At 37.7% G+C, this 27,745-nt stretch overlaps 1 protein-coding gene across 1 annotated transcript in view; it reads right to left on the bottom strand.

The window, feature by feature from the left end:
• The window catches only part of LOC127416949 (xylosyl- and glucuronyltransferase LARGE2s), a 192,517-nt gene extending 170,208 nt beyond the window's left edge, over positions 1-22,309 (bottom strand). Inside the window, exon 1 of the mRNA XM_051656574.1 lies at positions 22,240-22,309. The gene's annotated coding sequence lies outside the window, so the exon portion shown is untranslated. The remainder of the gene's footprint in view (positions 1-22,239) is intronic.
• Positions 22,310-27,745: the final 5,436 nt, after the last annotated feature.

Genomic DNA, 27,745 nt, shown 5'->3' with positions numbered 1-27,745 from the left:
CTGCAAGTGCCACTCCACCCCTCCTGTAGAGACCTCACAGTGTTTGTCATGTACACTGGGGTGTTTAGGCACACCCGCATGCCATTTGGCCTTTGCTCCGCCCCCAGCTGCTTTCAAAAAGTGATGATCACCATCTTGGCTGGTATCCCGGGGGTTGAAGTTTAGGTTGGATGACCTATTAATCCATGCCTCAGATGCCCATGATGAGCATCTCAACATGGTGGCCTGGGCTCTCATGAAGAACAAACTTACACTGAATGGAGAGAAGTGCACAATTTGCAGCCTATGCTATAGATTTTGTGGGGTTTTGTCTCTCATCCACAGGCATCACCCTTTTTCAGTCAAACATTGAGGATATTCACAACATCAGCCTCCCAGGTGGCCTCTTTCTTGGGCATGACAGCCTACTACCATCGTTTTCTGCCCCAGTACTCTCAGACCATGGCACCTCTTCAGCAGTTACTAAAGAAAGATGAGCCGTGGAACTGGACTGCAGCATGCTCCGAGGCTGTCCAAATACTGAAGTCTCAGCTAACTACACCACCCATCCAAGCCCACTTTGACCCAGACAGTCTGACTATTGTCACCTGTAATGCCTCAGCACAGGCAGTGGGAGCGGTCCTGTCACAAGCAGGATAGTGTGGAAAGACCCATAGCATTCACCTCCAGGGATCTGAACACCACAGAACAGCACTGCTCTGTGGGTGAATACGATGGCCTTGCCTGCGTATGGGCCTCTGAGTGATGGCATCTCTACCTCTATGGACGGTGTTTCACCATCTGCATGGACCATCAGGCTCTGACCACCCTCCTGTCAGCCTCTGGCTCAGGGCATAAACCCCTGCTCTTGCACAGATGGGGCGAGCACCTGCGGAAGTATGATTACGAGCTCAAATTCACATCAGGGAGAGACAATGTGGTCACTGATCTCCTATCCAGATCAATCGATGGGTCCACGTTGAAAATGCTCCACACATATATACGCTCAGGATGGCCAGCACGAGTGCCAGAGGAGTTGGCACCATTCGCCAAAGTGTGAAATGAACTGTCATACTGGGGTGATGTTTGTTTCTCCAGTGGCCTCTGTACAGTGCTGCCAGGTAGCCTGCATGCACATGTCCTATCAATGGTACATGAGGGCCACTTAGGCATTGTAAAGCTCAAGCAAAGATGCAGGAACCTGGTGTGGGGGCCAGGCATCGATTGTGACATTGAAGGGCTGGTCAGGGACTGTGAAACTTGCTTCCTTACTGGAAAGATGGGACCACCAGCCCCAACCCCTCTGCAGCCCGTTCCATGGCAATCTCACCCATGGTAGCACCTTCAGCTTGTCTTTTGTGGGGAAATGATACCCACAAATTAAATGAAACCTGGTTTGCCATGTTTGTAAGAGTGTGCATGCATTGTGAGTGTGTATGGCACAGAAAAATAAACAGGTCATCCGTGCGAGCATTCGTGTTGATTTAACTTTGTTAATAAATGTAAATTTACCAACACAACACAGGCTGTTACAAACATATTAATTTTCAAAATTAACAAAAGGGCCTAAACTATGCAGTTCAATTGCTATTTACAGTATTTATCAGATATAATAATCAACACAACCAAAACTGAAGTAATTGATAAAGAAAAAGTAAAATATTGATCTTGGGATTTTAAGAATCGACATTGGGATCGTTCAAATGAATATCACAGTTAATCAGAAAATCTATGTTTTTACCAAGATCTATAGGCAAATCTGAGCACAGTCTGAGAAATTGTTGAGATTTCTTCTGAAACTCAGACAAGACATGGGAATAATACTGCCATTTTCTCAGGAGAAAATTAAAGCTCTCCATTTCATCTTATTGCTGTCTAGGAGAAACAATTGAGATGTTAAAGAGATCTCACTTGCCGTTTTCCTTTCACGGCCTACACAGCAGCCATGACAAATGTATTTCAAAATTTTAGCCTGAGAAATGTTTTTCTCAATTGTCTGCATGGAGAAAAATAGAGTTTGTCAGGAGTCTTGTCTGTAAGTTTATTGTGGCAAAAGAAGTCAAGACTTGTACTGTTGAATTACTGGTACATCATTTTATGCCAAAAATGGCAACGAAAGAAACAGTGTGTCCTCTCGTAGTGTAATGTGTATTGAATTTAAGTCTAGCTTGAGCAAAACGTTCTAGAAATGCTGAATATTTAGAGAATTTTGAGTGCTGGATTAATATTTCTTTGCAGTGCTGTGTAATTTTGAATGACATCTCTGACATCTTGTGTTATGAAAATGACAAGTAAGAATGGAGAAACACATCGCTGTCATCTTTAATGAGGATCATTCTGGTTGTGTGGCTGCTGGATTTCTGGTAAGACACGTGCTGTCTTACAACAGACTCACTTTTAGAACATTTAGTCAGGGCACATTCTCATCTGAGGATGATCCAAAAAAACGACTCCACAATCGATTCCGAAATGAACAGCGTGAAAAAATTTTTAGCTCACGGCATGATTACTTGTGCGACTTTCTTCCTGTTTTGTGATTGGTTTTCAAGCTGTGGAGCAAATATAATCAATTTTTTGTTTTATTCAGAGCATGATCCATTTATGTAAGAGACAGACCTAACACAGCGTGTACTCTTGTCCTTCATCTTCATAATACAAAGCCTCAGGGCCGAATATGGTGTTCCCATGACAACCATCTATGACATGGGGCCATTTTGTGTAAACAAAAACATTATAGAGAGTGGACAGACTTCAAAGAAAGTCACAGTAAAGCAGTATCCGACTGGATTGATGAATAACAGTTATTATGGGAGGTTCCCCGCAATCTGTTTATGAGACAAATGTGAGGAGCACACACACATAATGAGCACTCTCTCCCTCTCTCACATACACACACATACTATACACACAGTAAGCCCACATTCAGTATGTTCACTTTATATGTCCATATAAACCTGTGCACATACACACGTAGTTCAATATTAAAGACTCCATGAAATCGCTTGATGAGCACAGCTTTCTTTTTTGTGTTATTTCCAATTGAAACAGGAAGTAGAGGCGGGACATAATGGGCTTTCCACTTTTTTAATTAGCCAATAGCGTTTAGTTTACATCATAGCCTTGACCCATGATTTGCTACTTGCTATTGCTAGTCAGAAGTAGGTGGCGTTAGGGGGAGGGGACTTTCTCATTTTATTGGACAAAATGAGCGAGTGCAAGGCAAGTCTGTTTTCCTGGAAGAGAAATAAATAAATTTCAAAGTCTCATGAGAAGTCGTACAGATTCATATAAGATGGCAAAGTCCTAAGATATTGAACAACTTTTAAACAAACCACTCAACAAACAGAATTTCAAATCGATACAGTCATTGGCGGCCTTAGCTACGTTTCACCCATTTCAACTGAAACGGGCCCTGCCTTCCAAAGGGCCCCAAACTGACATGCCAGAATTTAATAATTTACCCATTTACAAAATTATATACTGTATATATATATATATATATATATATATATATATATATATATATATATATAGCTATATTGTGGCCATGACGGCTGACTGGAATTGTAAAGGAATTGAATTAATGTGGTAATCTGGCAGGCTTTTGAAGTAGCTTTTTAGAAAATTCTCTTGACATTGTCTAAGAAATTATCTATATTAAAAAAACACAAAATAGAGTGTTATCACCCAGATCAGAACTAGAACATGTAAGACTTGTGACTTGTGACTTCTATTGTGTTTTAGGTTTTGGCAAGGACAGTTTCATGTATTCTTGATGAAAATATTATTAGCATACATACAGCATCTCCTAAGAGTCTTCTTTCATAAGAGACCGTTTTTATTTTGAGTATTAGCCACCAGTTAAAGGAGTAGTTAACCTAAAAATGGAAAATGTATTTTTACTCACTCATTTACTCACCCTTATGTTGTTCCAAACTCATATGCTGGGTTTTTTCTTGGAACATAGATAGATATTTTAAGCAACCCTATTCTATAGAATAACAGTTTACAGTGAGCAGGAGCTGTCAAGCTTAAAAAAGGACAAATACTATAAGCACTATTAAAGGTTCAGTATAAAGACATAATAACAGTAGTCCATATGACAAATGCATTATATTCCAAGCTTTCTGTGGCCATACAACAGCTAAGGGTTGTATGGACTACTTTTATGGTATGTTTATAATGATTTTTTTTTTACTCTTTGGACCTTGACAGCAGTGGTCAATATGAACTGTTTTGTATAGAAAAGAGCAGCGTTAGAATTCTTGAAGAAAATATTGTGTTAAGATTCTGCTGGGAGGAAAAAACAATGAGGGACAACTTGAGGGCAGTAAATAATTTTATGTATTTTCTTTTTGCTAGCCTGCTGACACAGTCATGTCATTTTACAGATACATCAGTGATGAAAAGAAATTCAAATTATATTCAACTTTTCTTTGAGACAGCACAAAAAAGAAAGAAAAGATGACTGGAACAGGCAAATTGCTAGCAATGCAGACACAGTGTTTGTCTTGTACTGTGAGAACTTTAAAAATACATGTATCTTTTAAACACAAAAATTATACAATTTTGGGCCTTTATCGCATTTCAAGCCTTTATTCAGAAAATGATTGTATTCTAAGGTGACCAGATTTCTGAAATGAAAAATGGGGACATTTCTTGTTCAGTGGTAAATATGTAATTTAAATTCTGCATGTTACTTATCTATAAATTAAAAAAGGGGGACAATTCGGATGTTTTGTATTTTGACCATGGTAAATGTAGTAATCATGGTATACCATACACTGTTGAATATGTCTCAATGAAATTCCGATATGCAGGTAAAGTTGATCGTATTTAATTGTTTTCTGTTACATATGAGTTCATTCTTTTCTACACTGTATACAGTAGATGACATTGTGGCATAAAAGTGAACTTAACAAACATATATAAACAATGATTGAATATAGGAACTCTTGCAGCTGACTCCACAGCACAAGGACACCTGCCCTTGGTCACACTCTTTGCATCACTCTTCTTACTCTCTTCTAAAATTCCTTCTCTTTTCCTCTTTTCCTTCACCTTTACCTGGCACTTTTCTAAATGTAAAATGGTAGACTACTAACTTGCTTGCTGGCAAAATGGCAGAGGCATTTCAAAAGAAATGAGCTTACTTGACTACCATTACCCTCAGCATTACAACTGAAATCAAATGAAACACTTACACAATGGACAATATCAGGACCTGAAATTAATTTCTGAAGGAGGGATTGCCCCTCTTAGATGCCTCATATTGTTGGGGATTTTTTCTACCTTGTAGTCATGACACAAAGATATTCAATATTGTATAATAATAATAATTATTATTATTATACTACTTTACCTAACTGTATCAGTTATCTCATATGGCATCTCCTATGGACCTGTTTTTCTTAATTATACCTTTTATTTGATTTGAACTCTTAGGCATTATGATGCTTCTTTTCGGTCACTTGTTTCCCAGCAAGGTGCAATGTAATCTATGCTGTAATGCACAGACTTACATTTATTGTTGTTCTTTGCAGATACTTTATAATACATTTCATTTATTTTTCCATGTTATTAATGTCATATTCTTATTTTAAATGCATGAATTTTATATAATACATTACAAAATAACTTCTTTATAATATAGCTAGTATGTGCCCCATCTTGAAGCCGATAATGATAATGATGATGATGATTCTTTTGCATTTTGTGATGAAAAGCGCTTGCTCCCTGGTCTTAATGACAAAACTGGCGCAAACAAGTAATCATTAAATGAAGACGAATGACTTAAAGCTGCTATAGCGAGCGGCCCACTCTGTTGGTCACAATAAATAGCACATGATTAACCTTGTTACCAGTAGGTTTTAATAGGGGCTTTCTTGCCATGTATTTTCACTTTGCAGACTGTTTTGAACGCACAGTAAAAACGGGGACATTTCCGGGGACAGATCCAGTCGGGGACAGACTGTCAAAAAACCGGGATTGTCCCCGGAAAATGGGGACATCTGGTCATCCTATTGTGTTCAGCACCTTTACTTTATTAAAGGACCAAAGAGGACCATTATATTTGTGACCTCAACACCCCCCATTGTTCAAGACATGGTTACAGCCTTGAATGACACAACACTGTAAAGAAGGAAAACGAGTAAGCCTCAGCGTCTACAAACTGTACATAAACGGACAGCTTTATAGAAACATTAACACTACTTGGATCTAAAACCAGACAGTGCTGGATCATCATGTCGCCAACTAAGTTTATATAAAAAATAATCTGTGTCTGAACATCACACTCTATAACCGCATGTTTTTTGTGTATTTCACCAATTTCACCCTATGTTCTCAACTTTCTAAATCTTATTTGTTGTGTGTTAAATGTCAGCTGATGTCATATTATCTCCTCATTTTATATACCACAGCCGGTAACACCACAAAAATGTCTGTATCTTATGACCATAGGAAAAATAGAATATATAACATGATTAATGTGCTATACTATCTAATTAAAATAAATATATACAGTGGTGGCCAAAAATATTGGCACTCTTGGTAAATATGAGCAAAGAAGTCTGTAAAACAAAATCTGCATTGTTTATCCTTTTGATCTTTCATTCAAAAAATGCACAAAAATCTAACCGTTAATTGAAATAAAACAGTTGAAAGAGGGGAAATATCTCATTATTAAATAAAAAAATGTTTTTCTCCAAAACACATTGGCCACAATCATTGGCACCCCTAGACATTCTTATGAGTAAAATATGTCTAAAGTATATTCCCATTCATATTTTAAATTTTTTAGTGAACCTGGGTGACTAAGAACATGAAATTGTTCAGCCATGACTTCCTGTTTCACCTACATCACCACAAGTTGTTTGGGAGGGTTTCAAGAAAAAAAGCCTCTGCTCTCATCCAACACCAAACTCAAGCATCTTCAGTTTACCAGACACTACTGGAACTTAAAATTCGACTGGGTTCTATGGTCAGATGAAACAAAAAAATAGCTTTTTGGCACACACAGAGATGTAGTAAGCAATGCCCACGGTTAAATGTGGTGCTGGATCTTTAAAGTTGTGGGGCTGTTTTTCTGCCAGAGGTCCTGGACATCTTGTTCAGATCACGGACTCTATCAAATACCAACAGATAAAAAATCAAAACCTGGCTGCCTCTGCCCTGCCATGGCCATCCCAGTACCTTGAGCTGAACCCCATAGAAAATTTGTGGGGTAGAGATTCTGTATGGAGGAATGGTCTCAGATCCCTTGCCAGGTGTTCTCCAAACTCATTAGGCATTTTAGGAGAAGACTCAGAGCTGTTATCTTGGCAAAGGGAGGTTGCAAAAAGAATTGAATAAAAGGGTGCCAATAATTATTGCCAATGCGTTTTGGAGAAAAATATTTATTTAATAATGAGATATTTCCCCTGTTTAAATTGTTTTACTTCAAGTAAAGGTTAGATTTTTGTGATTTTTTTGTTGTTGTTTTTTTAATGAAAGATCAAAAAGATAAACAATGCAGATTTTTTTCACAGCCTTCTTTGCTCATATTTAACAAGGGTGCCAATATTTTTGTCCACAACTGTATATATGAAGTTTGTTAGTTGGAATGTGTGAGGCATTAATTCACAGATTAAAAGATCCAAAATATTAAACCATCTCAAAAAATTAAATGCTGGCATATGTCTACTACAAGAAGCTCACCTATTAGAATCTGAACACAAGAAACTCCAAACTTCACAATTCACACAGATATAGTTTTCATATTATAACTCAAAGAAGAGAGGAGTAGCCACCCTCATAAAACAATAGTTGACGCAGAGGGTCGGTATATTATTATTATTAATGTTACCATTAACAATAAAGATATTTCAATTGCTAATATTTATGGACAAAACACAGATGATGAAAACATTTTCCACAATGTTTTCCCGCTATTATCCAACTTCTCGCAATCAGTTATAATCATAGGAGGAGACTTCAACACAGTTGTCAACCCAATACTAGACAAATCTAATAACTCAAATCAGCTGAAAATTTGGCACTCTACAGAGATCATAAAACAATATATGACAGTCCTTGGTGATAATTGGAGACAGAAAAACCCTACAACAAGAAAATACACATACTTTTCACCTGTTCATAAAACACATTCACGTATTGATTTAAAAAAAATCAAAGAAATTAACTCCATTATCTCAAATATATCGCACACCACAACTGAACCCATTATCATCTCAGACAATGCACCAGTTACCATCACTGTTAACAATAAAAATAAAGGAAAAACCACACACAGATGGCATATGCTTACATCATTACTTCAAGAGCAAGAATTCAATGAGTATTTTAAAAGAGAGTGGGCATCCTTTATTGAATTAAACAATACATATGAGTCATGACATATCTACGGCAACACACTGGGAGACAGCAAAGGTAGTAATGAGAGGGAAGATAATATCATACTCCACATAAACATTAGAAAGAACAAGAACTAGAAAAAGACCTTGGAAACAAACTAAAATTGTTTCACCATACTTACAAAAACCCAATTAACAGACATTAACGGAGATAAACCGAATTAAGAACCAACTCGAAGATATTACACACAAAAAAGTAGAATTTCAAAAACAATGCCTACGATTCACACATTTTGAATAATGACAAATCAGGAAATATTTAGCCAACCTGCTTAAACGCAATAATGAAAGAACATATATACCTATAATTAAGAAATCTGAAAACAAGATTTTCCACACCTTACAAGAAATAAACGAAACCTTTCGGATATTGTATTTTTTATTTTGTATTTTATTTTATTTTTTTTCTCCCAATTTGGAATGTCCAATTCCCAATGTGCTTTTAAGTCCTCGTGGTCGCAGTGATTTGCCTCAGTCCGGGTGGCGGAGGATGAATCCCAGCTGCCTCCGCGTCTGAGACCGTCAACCCACGCATTTTATCACGTGGCTTGTTGAGCGCGTTGCTACGGAGACATAGCACATGTGAGGCTTCACGCCATCCACCGCGGCAACTACCCTCAACTCACCACGCGCCCCACCGAGAACGAACCACATTATAGTGACCATGAGGAGGTTACCCCATGTGACTCTATCCTCCCTAGCAACCGGGCCAATTTGGTTGCTTAGAAGACCTAGTTGGAGTCACTCAGCATGCCCTGGAATTCAAACTCGCAACTCCAGGTGTGGTAGTCAGCATCTTTACTCACTGAGCTAACATAATTCTACCCAAACTAAATTCAACTCAGAAAGAAGACTTAGAAAAACCACTAACGAACAATGATTATAGGAAAGCCCTCTTCTCTCTATCAAACAATAAAGCTCCAAGTCTAGACGGTTACCCCCCAAAATTTTATAAACATTTCTGGTCAACTATTTCACCACTGTTCTTAAGCATGACAGCAGAAATTAAAAACAGTTCATCTATCCCACACCACATGAACACCGCATTAATCTCTGTTCTACTTAAACCAAATCAGGACCCATCATTATGCACAAGTTATAGGCCGCTATCTCTATACAGACATAAAAATAATCAGCAAAGCTCTAGCTACACGTCTAGAAACCGTCATCTCATGTATCATTCACCCAGATCAAACAGGTTTTAGTAAAGGATGTCACTCATCAAATAACATATGCCGCTTATTTAATATCATGAATATCAGTAAATCACAAAATACCACAATTGTTGTATCACTGGATGCTGAAAAAGCATTTGACAAAGTAAACTGGCACTTTCTCTTTACAACACTACAAAAATTTGGTTTCGGAACAATATATATATATTATATACATAACTGTTGTTCCACATCATGGTTCCATGTCATGGCCGCCGAGCCAGAGTTCCACGTCATGGCCGCCAAGCCAGAGTTCCTCGTCATGGCCGCCGAGCCAGAGTTCCACGTCATGGCCGCCGAGCCAGAGTTCCACGTCATGGCCGCCGAGCCAGAGTTCCTCGTCATGGTCACTGAGCTGCACCATCTTCTGCCCCGAATCCTCAGTCTGCTTCATGCCATGTCACAGCAATACCTCAGCCTGCTCCATGCCATGTCACAGCTACGCCTGAGTCTGTTCCATGCCATGTCATAGCCACATTTGAGCTATTGGACCTGGAGATGGTTCCCGCCCTGGTACCCACCCTCTGGATGTTTCCTTGGGATCAGACTGGGGGCCTTCCGACCCTCCGGGCCCTGGACTCTGTCTTGATTCTCTGGGCCCTCGGTTTCACCTTGGCTCTATGTCCCTTTGGCTCCACCGTGGTCCTTCGGCCAATCAGCTTCACTGGGGTCCCTCATCCCTCCAGCTCCGCCTTGGTCAGTGGGTCACCTGTCTCCGCCTGAGCTCTCCAATCCCACAGCTACGCTTCGTCAATGCGAGCCTGCGGCTCTAACGGGGACCTCCTTCCCTACGGCTCCGCCTTGGTCCTCAGTCCCACCAGCACCACCTCAGTCTCCGATCCCCCAGCTCCACCTAGGTCCTCCAAGCCTTGGGCGCTACCTTGGTTCTTCGAACCTCCAGCTCCACCATGGTCCTCCGAGTTGTCGGCTACTCTCCGGGCACCAAGTTCCATGGTGTCGCACCTCAAATCTCTCAAGGCTCCACCCCTTGAGACTCTCATGGCTCCACCTTCCACAGATGTTGCCCTGAACCCATGCTCCATGCCTTGTCTTGCCAAGCCACACTTCAAGACCCCCACCCAGCTCCCTACAGAACTTTGAGTTTATGTCATGTGTATTTAGTTGATTCATGTTTTTCATGTCTTTTATTTTGAAATTTCTAGTTCCTGTTCCATGTCATGTGGTTCCCTTGTCATGAGATTTCATGTTTCCCTCCATGTTCATGTGTCTCGTTTTCATTGGTTGATTGTCTTGTTATCTTGTTTAGAGTTCTTTGTGTTTATTGGTTATCTTTGTCATGTGTTCTCCCATGTCATGTATTTAACCCTCATGTTTTCCATGTTCCATTGTCAGGTATTGTTGAATGTAACTTTGGTTGTGTTTTCAAGTTTATGTCAAGTCAAGTTAGTCAAGTTCATGTTTTTTTGTTTACATTTGTAGTTAGGTTAGTAGATTTCACTTTTGTTAATAAATTTGCATTTGGGTTCTTTACTTTATCGTCATCATCTTCATCATTGCCAGTGCCAGCAACATACGTTACAACAACAGGCTTCAGTTATCGCTAATGACATCATATCACCATAATTTCAGTTGCAATGAGGGAACAGACAAGGATGCCCACCCTCTCCACTGCTTTTTGCATTATTCATACAGCCCTCAGCAACTGCCATAAGGCAAAATAATTATATCACTGGCTTGACATTAAATAAGACCACCCATAAAATATCATTGTATGCAGATTACGTTCTACCATACCTACAAAACCCAGAAAGATCACTTACAGAATTTATCTTCCTCATTAATGATTTCTCTAAAATATCAGACTACACTATAAACTGGTCCAAATCTACTATTCTACCAATAAATAAAACATTTCAGAACATAGGACTAAAGAATATTCCATATAGCATAGGCAATATCACCTACCTAGGAATAAACATCTCCCCCACCTATCGGATTTATTTAATCTTAACTTCACTCCACTGCTAAAGACAATCGAAGATGACTTAAATCACTGGATGAACCTACCACTCTCATAGGACGAATCGCTATAGTAAAAATTTCTGTATTACCTAAAATTAATTATTTGTTTACAATGATTCTGATACAACCCACTAAAAGTATTAAGTATCAACACACTGCAGAACAGCAAAGACATGGGAGGATTAGGGGCACCCAACTTTCATTCTTTCCATCTAGCTGCACAATTACAAGATCTTTGCAAATGGATAAATGGCAATCCTCTCCATAACCCATGGTTACAACTGGAACAGTCTGAATGCAAAAAAAAAAAAAAAACAAACTATCTGACCTACCCTTCATTACTGATACAATTAAGCATCATGATTTATACAGTAACTATTAATATTTAACACAACATTACTTGCCTGTTGGAACGTTAATAAAATAACTCAAAATCATTTAACACCACACTCCCTTTCTCCTATATGGCATAATCCTGATTTCATCACTGATAAATTTCTAATTGCTAATGAAAGATAGAAAGAAACAGGAATCACACATTTACATAATCTTTTCATAGACAACAATTTCTTCAAATTTCCAGAGCTGAAACAGAAATATAATCTAAGCAAAGATTAATATTTTTCCATCTACAAATTAAAAGTGCTATCAAAACTAACAAAGGCAACAATTACCACAAACCACCACCACTCACTGAGAAAAAGAAGAAAAAAAAAAATAAATAAAATCAGCAGCTTAAAACAATTAATAGCCAAACTATACACTTTATTAATATCTACAGACATAACATATTCAATACCAGTTAAACAATGGGAGAAACAAGTTTGCATAAACACATTCAGTTTAAGCAGAAATACAAACATACCAACTAATCCAATATATAATCATACACAGAACACACTTAACACAACACAAATTGTTTAAAATGGGAATGGCAGACTCAAACAATGCCCTCTGGTCTTGCCCATCTGTTGCCAAATTTTGGATTGAAGTCACTGCTAAATTATCTGTTTATTTTAATTGTGAAATTCCTGCAATTCCATCGTTATGTCTTTTAGGTGATAAGTCATAAATAACTCCATGCTCCATGCCTTGTCTTGCCAAGCCACACTTCAAGAACCCCCCCCCCACACACACACTTCTGTCTCTAGCTATTGCCAAGAAAACAATTTTGATCAATTGGAAAAATAAAAATAAAATCTCCATTACACAATGGCTGCAATTATTAACAGACCATATTAACAAAGAAAAACAGGCAGTCATATTCAAACACAAATTACCCAAATTTAAACAATTATTTAGCTCCATCGCTTCTTTTCTAAACATCAACATACCCTGATCGGTGAATTAATGCCTTGCAATGATCACATACATTTATTTTGAATGAAACAAGTGTGCATACATTTGTACTGGAATATTGTCTGAATATTAATTTATATAAAATATAGCAAGTTTAGGAAATGTCAAAGCACTATTATATATCTATATTATACATCATGTATTATATTATATTATATTATATTATATTATATTATATTACTCTTTTTTTCACTGCTAGGCATATTGTTGTCCTGTATTTCTCCATATGAATTCATCTACGCTTCTAAATTTTTATCTTTATCTACATCTAATATACAAGTATTTCATTCTCTTTATCTAATTTTCTACCTATTCTTCTATCGCTGTTATTGTTATTACCATTATTGTTATCATCATATTTTATTATTACTATTACTTTTGATCGAATTACCCTCCTTTGTTTTATTTATTTATTTAGTTTTATTTTATGTTTATTTATATAGTATTTTTCCCCCTCTTCTTTCTTTTGCAAGAGAGAGAGAAAATCACAAGACCACATTGCCAACAGGTCTGTCGACTAAGAACAGACTGGCTGAGATAAGACACCTGGCTGAAACACATACCTCAGGATCCCCACAATAATATCTAAGCACCTAAGGCAGAGACGCGACCAGGCCATGCACCAGTGTTCTAGAAGGGCCTTCCATAGAGCCATGATTCAAAGCATACTACAGTAGGAAGTTTGTCTCACCTGTTGCTCCAAAACAGCACAGAATCTCTCTTCCCCCCCATATATGCATATATTTCTCAAACGTAAATTTTGCCCATTTTTAGGAGAGTACTAGAGACAGACATGGACTGAAAGTGACAAAACTATAATCTTGATTTCATGGGGTCTTTAAAATAAATACTTTTTATCTATACAGTATATTAATAGAATTCACCATATCAGTTGAAGTATTATATATGAATGGAAAAATGTGATGGAATCTAGAGTTGACAAACAACATTACTTATTTTCAGTATCGACATCAACATATATAAATGTACTGTATAAGATACTATATACATTGTAAAAAATTATATTTTAGGGGCTGTAACTGGTCAGTTTTTCACCATGTTTAATCATTTTGTAGTTTTATTGAAATTTCATGACATTTATAAAGTATATATATATATATATATATATAAATGTATTGGCTTAATTAATATCTAGACATAAAAATAGCATTTATCAAAATCGTGCAATAACTTTTCTTGTCACACTGCAGGACACTGCTGTCACTGCTTGACATGGCTCAATTCCAAGACATAACATCACCAACAACAGTGAGAGTGTAAGTGTAAAATTTTAGGGGACATAAGGCCTCTCATTTAGAATGAGATGAAACTACATTGACATTGATATTTTCTGAAACTAGATTTTTTCAGAAAAAAATTCAAAGCATAATCAGTCACAGCTGTGAGGAGATGATATTTTATGCAGCAGTTGAACCAGTTAAAATTTTGTTTGAAGTATTGCATTTATATACACCATAGGCTATAATATTTTCCACACAATATTCTTTTATTTGCCTCCCTATATCTACATATTACATTGTAACACTTCACACTTCTTAATTTGGGACATTTGTTATAAGTAAACAGTGTATCGTTTACTCTGACACACTGTATGACCAATACCAAAAGTAAACACAATTAAACTAAATAGCCTTTGAGAAAAGAGCAACACACTGTGAGTCTCATTAAAGATAATGACATTCTGAGCTCAAGTTAGCCCCTGGTTATCAGTTTCTCTAATAACCACCTACTGAAGCCACATATCATCTTTCCATGGCAGAGTGCCACACCCTTTGACCTGTTTCTATAGATAGGCAAGGAGGCCCTGTCCACCCGTAAAGGAATTACGGGTGGTGGTGGAGGTATTATTATAAATATGAATTTATTTATTCAATTATATTCTTATCTTCTATATACCTTTTATCTTCTCTATTCTTGCTTATCCACCTTTTTCCTATGTCCCGTGTTGTTTATTGTGAAATTTGAGCATCACTTCCATTATCAAGTATACACAGTTGTTGTTGTACTGTACGTCCATTCATTCTTTTGTTGCAGTGTTGGGATTTTGAGGAAAGGGTGTCTAATTTCATGATGACATACATCAATCACTATGTTGTGTGTTACTAAAGATAATAAACTGCAAAAAATTCATAAAGACAAAGAAAACGCGAACAAAAGTGCTGCACTCTTTCTCCCGAATGCAGAGGAAAATCGTTTTTTCAAGTTGTCCAACCGGATGGTTATTTCCTTTTAAATCCAGACGTAAGTTTAAACTTTCATCCAGCGCAGTGGTTGATTGACAGGTGAGAGGTGGTTCTTCGCTGCCATTCGGGACAAATCAGGATGGTGTTTACACCTAAAATGCAATGTGGCCACATGCGTTTTTGACTACCTCTGTATGTGTTTTTTTATTTATTTATTTATTTTTATCCATTTTGCACCCCGTTTACAACTATATCTAGCTCTGCACATCTGTGATGGGATCACTTGAAAAGTGTCTTATATTACCAGCTGTAAACAGGGTCTAAAATGACTGCAGCCATAGCTAGCAAATGGTATAGAATGATTTCCAGTGGAAGTCGCTCACACATCTATTTCCCCAGTAAGACCCCCAGGAAAAAGTTGGATAGAAATGAATAGGTAACTATGGTAACCAGGATTTGTTTTCCCCAAGTTAAACCATGCCCCCAGTCCACAATATAATGGCAACTGTATCTATGGTGGGTTGCTATGGCTCCTCTGTGACACTGTAGTAACCCAGTTTTGATGTGACAGTACAGTTGCCTAGCATCTAAGTTAATAAAAAGATGTAGCAGACAGGCAATACAATTGCTATTTGTGAAGGGAGCTGATCTTTCCCAGCTGAAATCATTGTCTGAACACACGCTTAAATTTGCAGAACGGCAACAGGCAGGCTGGAGAGTTCCCTTCCCGTCACATATCTGACAGTGCAGTCAACAACAACTTTATCAGCTCTTGCCATGGCTGTGTTATGCATAAGAGGGACTCATTTACTCTTTTAATATCGGAAACCGTAATAAATGTTTCTTCAGTGTTGACAGTGACTTCATCTTTTATTATTCAAACATCATCAAATCATAATAAAAACAGATTAATTCTCAACGCAATAAAATTTAGCATGATATTGCTTTTGAATAACTATAGCATGAGCGTTTATAAAAAATTAAAAAAAGGGAATAGTCAATCAACTGAAAATAATCAGCTGTACAAAAATGAAATGAGAAATATTAGGCTACCAAATATGACATCTAATAGTATGTAAAGTATTTGTTTTTCTAATGTATCATTGTCCAACAGCGACACCAGTGGAGAAAGCAACATCTCTTTTGCCTCTCTTGAGCTAATTGAACTAAAGTGAGGCATAAATATGAGAGTGTAACAGTGATATACAAATGAAAAGTCATGTGGCAGTGCCTCCACAATGCTTATTGGCTGATAAACTTGTCAATCATAGATATATCTATGCTTTCCATTTTTACCCTCTAAACTTACATTTTTACTCCGCTTCAGTAAGGACAACTCTGAGTATTTTATAAAATATTTTTTAATGTAAATGACAGAGAAGTATGTTTGGTCTTGGTGGGCTAGATCTGCTTTACACATGCTGCTGCTGCTTGACATTAGTCAATATGCTGCTGCTGTTAGATGAGAGAGAGATGACGCTGTTGCTACTGAACAAAATCACTCAACCCCCCACCGTAAAGCAGATCTAGACCTTTGAAGCTGGGGAGGAGGAGGGTGAATGCTATGCAAGACTGCACTGCTGGACTTGAGCAGAAGCTGTTATGGTGAGTAATGTTTTCATATGTTTTGGTAGAAGGGTGTAATTGCCTCATACCACTCCTCATTGCCTGGCGTGTCGAGAACTGAACCTATCAGCCTGTGCCATGAAGCGTTTCCTAACTGAACAAAATAGGACATTAACGGTAAGGTTTAGGGATCGGTTATGGGTTAAGATGTTTGGTTAATAAAACATGCATTCCTCTTCACTATCTTACATCATTTACAACTAAAAACACCTTGCTTTACAACTCGCTTTTGACATTTCACCAGGTAACTGCCGCTAACATGTGCCCATATGTTCAAAAATATATGGCCAGTTTGCCTCCCTATAACAGAAGTCCACCAGGCACCACTGATATAGGTGGCCTTTAATCGCTGATATCACAGCTCCCTGTGGCCGGTCTGTTTTTAACCCTGTGACTGGGGAGGACTCAGAGGAACTGGCATGTCAGATGTGTCGGGTGTTTCTCTTTACACTTGTGCAGTCAGGCCTGCATGTCTCTGACCCTTAACTCAGTCCCACACGCTCTGTGACACGAGGTCCACTGGTGAAAGTGTGAAAACCATAAATCCATCTGTCAAGACTCGCTCAGACACCTGGAGCTCCTGGCAACGGTTATTCACATAGACTGATAATATTTATGAACAAAAATAGATGTTTGCTGCCATATTTTTACCAGCACCGAAGTGATGGCTTTGTGCTCTGGGCCCTTTCTGCATGCACCATTAATTTGTATTAATATTTTTCTTATCAAAATTCTCTCTTTTTCTTTTTTGTATATTATCTCAATTTATGTCTCAGTACATGTAATTTTTTTTACTAAGTTACTATATTTATGCTCTTCAGTGTTATTCCCACCTCCTCCTTGCCCATCCCTTACCCTGTTACATACTCATATACTGTATAGTTTATCAAATGGCTTATCATAATAAATTGCTACGTGTATTTTTTCATTAAAGTAAAAGGTAGTTTCTAAGGAATGGCAATGATATCTTTTTCCATCTAATTTTCACGGTGATGATGTGGTAGGGTACAAAGGGGCTTAAGGCCGCCCAGGGTAAAAGGCCCTTTTGATTGTATTTTCTTCAAAAAACTAAATAGCAACAAAAACTACTGGACCACAGCACTTTCCTAATCACCTGTATGTCACTTAATGCACTGCTTAATGTACAATCATTTAGATGTCTAAAGGTTAATTTTAAGGTAATTTTTATCTAACATTTAATTACTTTTAAAATGCTGCAAAATTATGTAGCTTATGAGAATCCCTGAAATGACAACAAAAAAACTTTGTCATTTTCAGTTTTGTTCAAGGAGATTAAATCAAATGTTTTTCAATTAATGTCCAATAAGAGAAAGGATAGTCTTTGGGGTAAAAACATGGGCATATGTTTTTCAATCTAACCTGTGTAACTTTCAGTTTAGTCATTACTATATATTCTATTTTATGTGTAATTTCTCCCATTGTGCTTTGTTTTTGTTGCAGCCGTTATTGTATGTGTATAAAGAGCAGAAACCTTTGTTTAGTAGGCATCTAACATACATACACCTTTGTTCTAAAGGCTCATTATTTTACTCTGAATCTCTGTTGTGCACTGTTTTTGTTTCTGATTTTATTATGGCAAATTACACCATGTGAATAATTTATGCTGTTTACAACTTGCTGTGTTCAATTTTTAGTCTTCTTTTGTGTGCCACATTTTGACATGCATGCAAAAAAAAAAAAATGCATTTCCTCTAAATTGTTCTACAACTCTATATACTGTCGAAGTAAATCTAAAAATGTAAAAGGTTTTATTTTATTAAAATTTCTAAGAAGCCAAGTCCTTTCTGTCACACAGCAGACATCAATGGCATTAACAATGACTATGTGTCTGGAAACCCACACAAAGAAAATTCAATCTGGTTTCTTTCTAATTCCAAGTAAAGTTGTGTTGAGGAACTCTGAAAACTTCCCAACCTCCTGATTCTTTGAGCAGACAAAGAAAAATAGCTTTGAAAATAACAATTGCTTTGATAAAAATACAGGGGAAAGGAGACGGACACAGAAAATAAGTGTATCCAGAAAGCTCTACTGATATGACAGCAATCCATCCTTTTCAAGGTGTATAAAATCATGTCTTTGATAACACATTGGCATCTTCTAATCTGGTTAAAAAATTATAATCTACTAGGCTTTGGAAAAGTGCATAAAATGAGTCTTAATTGTCTGACATTCTTTCTAAGTTCTGCATTAGAGTGAAGTTGTACATGTTAAAGGAGTCATATAATGAAAAATAAAATTTTCTTTTATCCTTTGAAGAGCGCAATGTACTACGAAAACATACTCTAAATTTCAGAATTTAAAACTCCTTCCCAAGTCCACCATAACCATTCATTGCAACTAAGATGCAAACATATCTTCTATTTTGTCATCTAAAATCTGTGACTTGTGTGAATACATCAACATATGATTGCCAACATTTACACATCAACAACGACTATGTGGAGTTCAGAAACTTGGTCTGTTCAGTCATGGTGAAGTAATAAGGAGGAAGTAGGATTGATACTGATAAACACCAGAAGAAGACATTGCTAAATTCAGGCTGGTATATAACAATAAGGCCAGAAACATACTTTATGCAAGTATGCCAATGAAGATGTGAGTGCTTTGCCATCCCATTGCTAATGTGAATTAAACAAGCTTGATTTACTGTGGCGGGAACAAACCTCACTTCTCAAGGGGGCGAGTTTATTTCAAAAGCCGATGCTATTAAACTTGATGTGTTATTATTTAGGTAAGTTGTTATAAATATATCGACTTTACTTGCTTATGTAACGGGAGCCTGCTGGTACGTGATAGCTGTACGGTATATGTAAACCCTCACTCCCCTGGCCTTAAGAGGCACACTAGCGACAGACCCAAGAGGCTGTAGCCTTTAGACTCTTCATTAGCATGGACACCTCCCAACACCAAAAGTTGAGCTGTTCCTGGCTCTCAACTTTAGAAGCAGGTTTATTTATAACAAGGTTCAACCTCAAAAGTTTGTTTGGCACATTTTAGTGTGTATTATTTTGTGCACTTGTCAAAATGTAATTGAACCCGGCAGCAAACCTGCAACCAGTGTCCGAACTGAGGGGGGGCTCAGTTAAGGGTTAAGAGAGTTAATGGACCCTCCACAAGGCCACATTTTTTTTACTTGTTGGGTCCCTTGGTGTTTCATCGAAACTAGAATATTAGAAACATAAAAAAAAAAATAATTCTAATAATATTACCCCTGAACCCCCCAACCCCATTCCCACCCCCTTATCAAAAAAAAAAAAAAAAAAAAAGATTAATAAAATTATTAAATAAAATAAAATAAATTGTGACGTGGCCCCGTTAATTACCATATCAAAAACATGATGTCAGAGAATTCAAAATGCAGCATTACAGACATAAAGCATCATAGTTCATTTCTGTGAAAAGGTCTTTCAGTACCAGAGGGAAGAACAGACCCCAATATGCAACAAACACGCCCAGAGACAGACTAACTCCAATCAGCCACACTGAAAAAAGACACAGTAAGCCAGGGAAAGGGGGAGTGAGCAAAACAGAGAACATAAGCAAACCATTGAGCGAATATAAAAAAGGTAACTAAGACAATGATGAAAAAGGATAAACTGGGAGTCTCTTGAGGACATAACAAAAATAAGTGAGGAAAGAGAGAGAGAGAGAGAGAGAGAGAGAGAGAGAGAGAGAGAGAGAGAATTAATCTAGGACAAATTTGAACATGGTGCATGGCTCCCACAGTGCCCATAAATATCTTGACCATGATGGAGCAAAATCTGTCATTCTGGAAAGAGAACTCTAAATGTCCCATTTGTCAGAGTACCAGAGTACATCCTGTATGCACATCATGTGAGATTATCCTCCCAAATACAATCAGACAATGCAGTCAACCCCTTAAAATACTCACTCTGTAACACATGCCCTGTGACGTTGTGTGTTAAATCCTGCTATGAGTCACCGTTGCTCTTCTATCTTAGTGATTGCAGCGGAATCACTGCCAGTTGACCCCAGTGCCACTGAGTGTGCAAAGTCATACATGTACACACAAAGCTAACAGTCAATGAACACACACAAACACATTTGTTGTCTATCAAGCACATGTACACTCACTGAGCACTTTATTAGGAACACCGGTAGACCTACAGTACTTATTCATGCGATTACCTAATCAGCCAATCGTGTGGCAGAAGTGCAATGCATAAAATCATGCAGATACGGGTCAGGAGCTTCAGTTAATGTTCACATCAACCATCAGAATGGGGAAAAATGTGATCTCAGTGATATTGACCGTGGTATGATTTTTGGTATTTCTGTAACTGCTAATCTCTTGGAATTTTCACGCACAACAGTCTCTAGAGCAGGGGTCGGCAACCTATGGCACGCATGCCAGCATTGGCACGTGGAGGGGTAATCACTGGCATGCCAGCAATGGTGAGAGAGGAGTAGACTATTTTATTTCTATAAATTCCGCACCTGCATTCCAATCTACATCTTGACGTAATCCTTCCTCATGATCAAGCAGCATGTTTTCATGAGCTGAATGGTAGGCTAAACAAAAAGTTAAAATATGACAAAACTGCAGTATACCCAGCAGACTCATGCAGCGCGTGCAAGCCATTTGCACATCACGAGCCGGCAGCGCTTCACTTTCGGTTAATTGCACGAGTTTACTCAGAATGGTGCCAAAAACAAAAAACATCCAGTGAGCGGCAGTTCTGCGGCTGGAAACGCCTTGTTGATGAGAGAGGTCAACAGAGAATGGCCAGACTGGTTCGAGCTGACAGAAAGGCCCACTTAATTTTCTCTTTTACTCAGAAATACATCACATTAAAGAAGTTACATATGCTGTGAATGTTGTTTCATGTTGTTTAATTAATAAAACCATAATTAACAATAATTAACATAACAGAATAAACAGAAATCTTTGCAATGCATTTACAATGCATTATACTGTATATATGGGCTTCATAGAAAGTGTTACCATAATAACTTGCTCCACATCTATAACAACTTTCTTTTTCAGATGAATCCTTCTTCTGTTGTCTGGCCCCATTCTGGACCACTTTTCACAATCTAATCAATTCCCAATTATGAAACTTCGCCCTACATTTTTCTTCTGTTTCACTTGAAAATATGTCACATTAAGCAAGTAAATTTCATTTTCATAATGACGTTATACAGTAACTGAACATGATTAGCCCATCCCCTTCTAAACACTGCATTCTTCCAGACTTAACACTGAGGACAGCAAATCCAGGCTCATCACAAAACAGTTTGTATCCCACTACATGTATCTGTTAGAATTACATAACCACTGACCACACCATCAGAACCAACAATTATTTTACTTAATGACCCTATGAACCATTTAAAGAGGATCATTCTTCTTGTAAGACTTCCTAATATCTAATCCTCTGCACTTAATCACCGATTAAATTTTCGTAAAGAACTTACAGTGACGAACCCCCTCTGAACATCTGTGTCCACCTCTCTGAGCAGAAGTACATTACAAACACAGCCCTGCTTCCAGTTCTCACTTATTCAACTGCGACCCACTGAAGGCCTGTGGCACAGTTAACTCCACTCTCGGGAGACAAGAACCTCATATTGCTGCTCTATTCTGGGCGCTTTTCAAGAGTAGCTAGTGTAAGACAGTAACGGCCCCTTGATGGGAATCACTACTGCTATATTCAGGATGGAGATGCTTTGGCTCCTCACTAGAGACGGCTGAAAATAGTGTCTGGACCACTGTGCCACAATTAGCCCTCCACGTAGGCTTCACAATTACTAATATATCACAGGGGGAAGGGGGCCAGTGGTGTGATGTATCCTGTGATATGTTCCCCTCTTGAGATTCTATGCAAAAAGTGAGTCAGTCATAAACAAGTGACATTTTGACAATCTATTTCCTCAGGAGAAATGAGCAAGCATGTTTGGAGCATGTTTCGTGTGATTGATTTGTTTATTTGATGGGAATGTGATGGAATGGAAATAAAAGGTTAAATCAAATTCATAGATAACAGTATTAGCATTTACATTACAGTAAAAATAAAAATTCTGACACCATTTACTCAACCTCACATCATTCCGAACCTGTAGGATGTTCTTTATTTCATAGAACACAAAAGGAGATGTTTTGCAAAATGTCCAAGCAGCTTTATTCCATGCAACAAAGATGAATGGGACTAGGGCTGTCAAGCTCCAAAAAGGACAGAAAACACAGTAAAATAATTTAAATGATTTGTGTGCTATATTTCGAATCTTCTGAAGCCATACGATTGCTTTGACTTAAAGTCGGCATGAAATCAAAATACACCCTATTTGTTTTCTTAATGCATGTTAGTGGTCTTATTGTGAATCATTCTTCTTCTTTATTTTTCTGCCCTAAAAGTGTATGGGCGTCAGAGACTCCAAACTTGGCAGGATGGTCCCAAACATGCACCACTACTCAGGTGCACACACACACACCCATCCGACCCTAGATGGTGCTATAATAAACACATTTTTAGTTTTTTTTCCTAAAACCGTATGGCTAGAATCAAAATTATATTTTTCCTCTGATTCCTTGAGTAAAAACAAAACGTATATATCTCCGATTTAATTTCTGTCTTTTTTGAAAAAAACTACTATTTCTAACTCCTCCTAGACCATTTGTCCAATTCACACGAAAATTGGTATACTTTGTGGTGATGTGGGCGTGGCGGAGCGACGTCTGTGGAGAGCGAGGCCATGAGAGGAAGAGTGGTAAGGATTGACACCTGTGCGAAAATCACCTCCAACAGCTGTTTTGTGTTGCAGTGAGAGCTGGAGGGGGTTAAAAGGGCAGTCCAGACCGCCGGAGGAGAGAGAGAGAGACCGACCCAAGTGTGTGTGTGTGTGTGCCCTGCTGAAAAGCAAACCATGAGTGTTATACTGAAAAGTAATGTAAATAAAGAAACTTAGATTTTTTATCCAGTTTCCACTTCCTCCTTCATAAAGAGAGATAGTGACCTGTCACAATCTTCTACAGACCCTCCTGACAAAAAGTTATCAAAAGAATTTCGATATGTCAAATAGTTCCTTCAGTTGAACACAATTTGGTTCATTGATCAATATCTACTCAATGCAAACTCCAAACGTAACCAAACCTGGAATACATAGTCAACACGACATTTTGAAGATGTATGCAAAGTTTTGTACAATTCTGCCCATGGAGGTGCTACAACTAAAAAACTGTCATAACTCTGCAGCCATTTGTTTGACATAGTTCAAATTAAATATGCATCTTCTTTGGTTCAAGCGCTAACATATTTAAAAAGTAAATGAATTGTCAAATTAACAAAAATGGCCACCAGCAGCCAATTAATTTTCAGCACCTAATAACTCGTACTGGGAATGGCTAATGATCATGAAACTTATTACACACAAACAAGGTGTCTATGTGAAGCGGTCTATAAATTTTCGAGAGAATCGGCCATAAGGTGGTGCTATAATTAGCTAATTCACGTTTTTGCTAGAACTTGTGAATCGTATAGGATAGAATACAATTTGGTAGCTTCTCTGAAACCATCAGTGCCCCCAAATAATACGGTCATATGAATTTCCCTTTCCACAAGAAATGTTTTCTACAACTTCTATTTATTTGAAAAACCTACATTTTCAAACTCCTCCTGCTGTTTGTCCGATTTGCATGAAAATTGGTATACATCTTTGTGGTGATGTGGGTGTGGCAGAGCGACGTCTGTGGAGAGCGAGGCCATGAGAGGAAAAGTGGTAAGGATTAACACCTGTGGGAAATCACCTCCAACAGCTGTTTTGTGTTGCAGAGAGAGCTGGAGGGGGTTAAAAGGGCAGTCCAGACCACCGGAGGAGAGAGAGAGAGAAACGGACCTGAGTGTGTGTGTGTGTGTGTGTGTGTGCCCTGCTGAAAAGCAAACCATGTGTGTTATACTGAAAAGTAATGTAAATAAAGAAACTTGGATTTTTTTATCCAGCTCCCACTTCCTCCTTCATAAAGAGAAATAGTGACCTGTCACAATCTTCTACAGACCCTCCTGATAAAAAGTTATCAAAATAATTTTGATACATCAAATAGTTCCTTCAGTTGAACACAATTTGATTCATTGATCAATATCTACTCACGCAAACTCCAAACGTAACCACACCTGGAATACATAGTCAACACGACATTTTGAAGATGTATGCAAAGTTTTGTACAATTCTGCCCATGGAGGTGCTACAACTAAAAAACTGTCATAACTCTGCAGCCGTTTGTTCAACATAGTTCAAATTAAATATGCATCTTCTTTGGTTCAAGCGCTAACATATATATATATATAAAACGAATTGTCAAATCAACAAAAATGGCCACCAGCAGCCAATTAAATTTCAGCACCTAATAACTCCTATTTGGAATGGCTAATGATCATGAAACTTATTACACACAAACAAGGTGTCCATGTGAAGTGGTCTATAAAATTTAGAGAGAATCAGCCATAAGGTGGCACTATAATTAGCTAATTCACATTTTTGCTAGAACTTGTGAATCGTATAGGATAGAATACAATTTTGTAGCTTCTCTGAAACCATCGGTGCCCCCAAATAATACAGTCATATGAATTTCCATTTCCACAAGAAACGTTTTCTACCACTTTGATTTATTTGAAAAACCTACTTTTTCATCCTAGGCTGTTTGCATGATTCGCACGAAACTTGGTATACATGATCTACAGACCCTCCTGACAAAAATTAATCAAAAGAATTTTGATATGTCAGATATTTATGAAGATATAAGCAATATGTTTTGGGGTATGGCCTAATACTAACTGGTCTGTATATTGTGAATACAGTATCCAAACTTAACACAATTTAATACATATGGACAGTAGACCATTCTAAGGTCATATGCAAAATTTCATACATTTGTGATGCTAAGGGGCGATAAAACATAAGAAAAACTTTTCATGCTACTGTAAGGCAATTAGGGTTAGAGTTAGGGTTACTTAACCAACACAAAAACAACTATGTCGACGACATCCACAGGATCCTTTCTGTCAAATTTGATTACTTTGTCATTTCTCCATATGTGCTTGGACCCTGATAATTGCAGCTTGCGACTAACATATATATATATATATATATATATATATATATATATATATATATATATATACATACACTGGTGGCCAAAGTTTAGAATAATGTACAGATTTTGCTTTTATGGAAAGAAATTGGTACTTTTATTCACCAAAGTGGCATTCCACTGATCACAATGTATAGTCAGCACATTTATAATGTGAAAAATTACTATTACAATTTGAAAAAAATGTTCAGAACTTTTAAAAAATCATTTAAAATTTAAAAAATTTAAAAAATCCTCCACGTGCAGCTATGACAGCTTTGCAGATCCTTGGCATTCTAGCTGTCAGTTTACTTGGCATTCTAGTTCACCAGAAACTGGTGTTGAGCGGGTAGAATTCAATGAAGCTGTCAGCTGAGGACATGAGAGGCATCTATTTCTCAAACTAGAAACCCTGATGTCTTCGCGCGTATGTGAGTAAGAGCGCGTGGGTGAAACAAGTTCGGAAGTTCTGCATGTTTTTTCATAAATTACAAAACCGAACTCAAAGTCCTACTTGAAAAGCTGACCCGAACCCGGAGGACCTCTAACATGAACCGCTCTAAGAACGCTGACAACAGTGTATTTGCACGTGTACCCATAACAACATGTCACCCCTCAAGTGGTTTTTGCTGAGCTTTCCTACCAGGGCGGGCGCAATTGCGTGGTTTGCGTAGTGGTTAAAACCGCTACTGTGTATATATATATATATATATATATATATATATATATATATATATATATATATATACTTTTTTGACCTCATAATCTTTAATCATGATGTCATAACTTGCTCTTCCGGTGGCCTTCTCTGCTGACCCTTCAAGAGTCTGTCATTTAAACAAACCTGGCTTCAGAGCAGCCAATGCGGAAATAAAGGGTTGTTTCTTCGGCTGTTTCCTGAACAAAACCCTGTTTTGTACCCCAAACTACATTGCTTATGGGCCAGCTGGCTTGAATTCACATTTTGAAGAAGGAGAAACTGTGAATTTGCAGTTATGTTAGAGGCATTTAATGTGTGAATGCTTCCAGAGGTGATCGTTTTAGAGTGAAGAAAGTGGCTGGAGTTTATTCATATTTTTTAATGCAGGAATCTTTTGGAGTTATCTTGGGATGTACAGCATGAGTAAGTGTTCTTTTCTCCTTTATATTTACTTTACTGGGTTTCAAAACATTGTAATATTGTGATCTTTTACTCGCTCATTTCTCAGCGGCTACAGCCTCGTTGTAAGCAAAAATCACGATGTGCTGTGTGTGTTTATGGGCTGTTTTTGTATTAATGTTGTCGGTTAGATCGTTAGTGTGTTGAAATCGCTGCTCAATTTCCCTGGTAACCAGCTCTGGCACAAACAGCACGGTGGAAGGTGTGTGTGTGTGTCTGTGTGTCGATTGCAAACTCACATTCAGATCAGCCTCCTACATTCCGGTATGCAACGGCCACTTTTCACAATCCAATCAACAACTGATGGATAAACTCAAGCCCTCGCTCTAAAAAATGTGTCTTATTTGATAAGCCGTTTTACAGATATTAAAGATATTATTATTTGAGAATATTCACCTCCATTGTAGGTGAAAGTTAATTTGCAGTTGTGTTCAGTTCAAAACTGTAGTTATGGCATCAGTGTAGTCAATTATGAATAGTTCTCAAGTGTCATGTGACCGATCGTCATTGACGTCAAATCTGGCATGACACATTTTGACATGGCATGTTTGATTGTACACAAATTCGCTTGAGATTTGAGAGCTACGGTGGAGGGAAGATTTTCAGCATGTAACTACATAATTTTGGTCTGTCATTATGTCACCAAAATATCATAATATGTGTTTCACAAAAGAAAAACAATTATACAGTTTGGAACAATA

This window comes from Myxocyprinus asiaticus, chromosome 26 (genome assembly GCF_019703515.2).
Source record: "Myxocyprinus asiaticus isolate MX2 ecotype Aquarium Trade chromosome 26, UBuf_Myxa_2, whole genome shotgun sequence".
Classification (NCBI taxonomy): domain Eukaryota; kingdom Metazoa; phylum Chordata; class Actinopteri; order Cypriniformes; family Catostomidae; genus Myxocyprinus; species Myxocyprinus asiaticus.
This window is presented reverse-complemented; position numbering and strand designations above follow the sequence as displayed.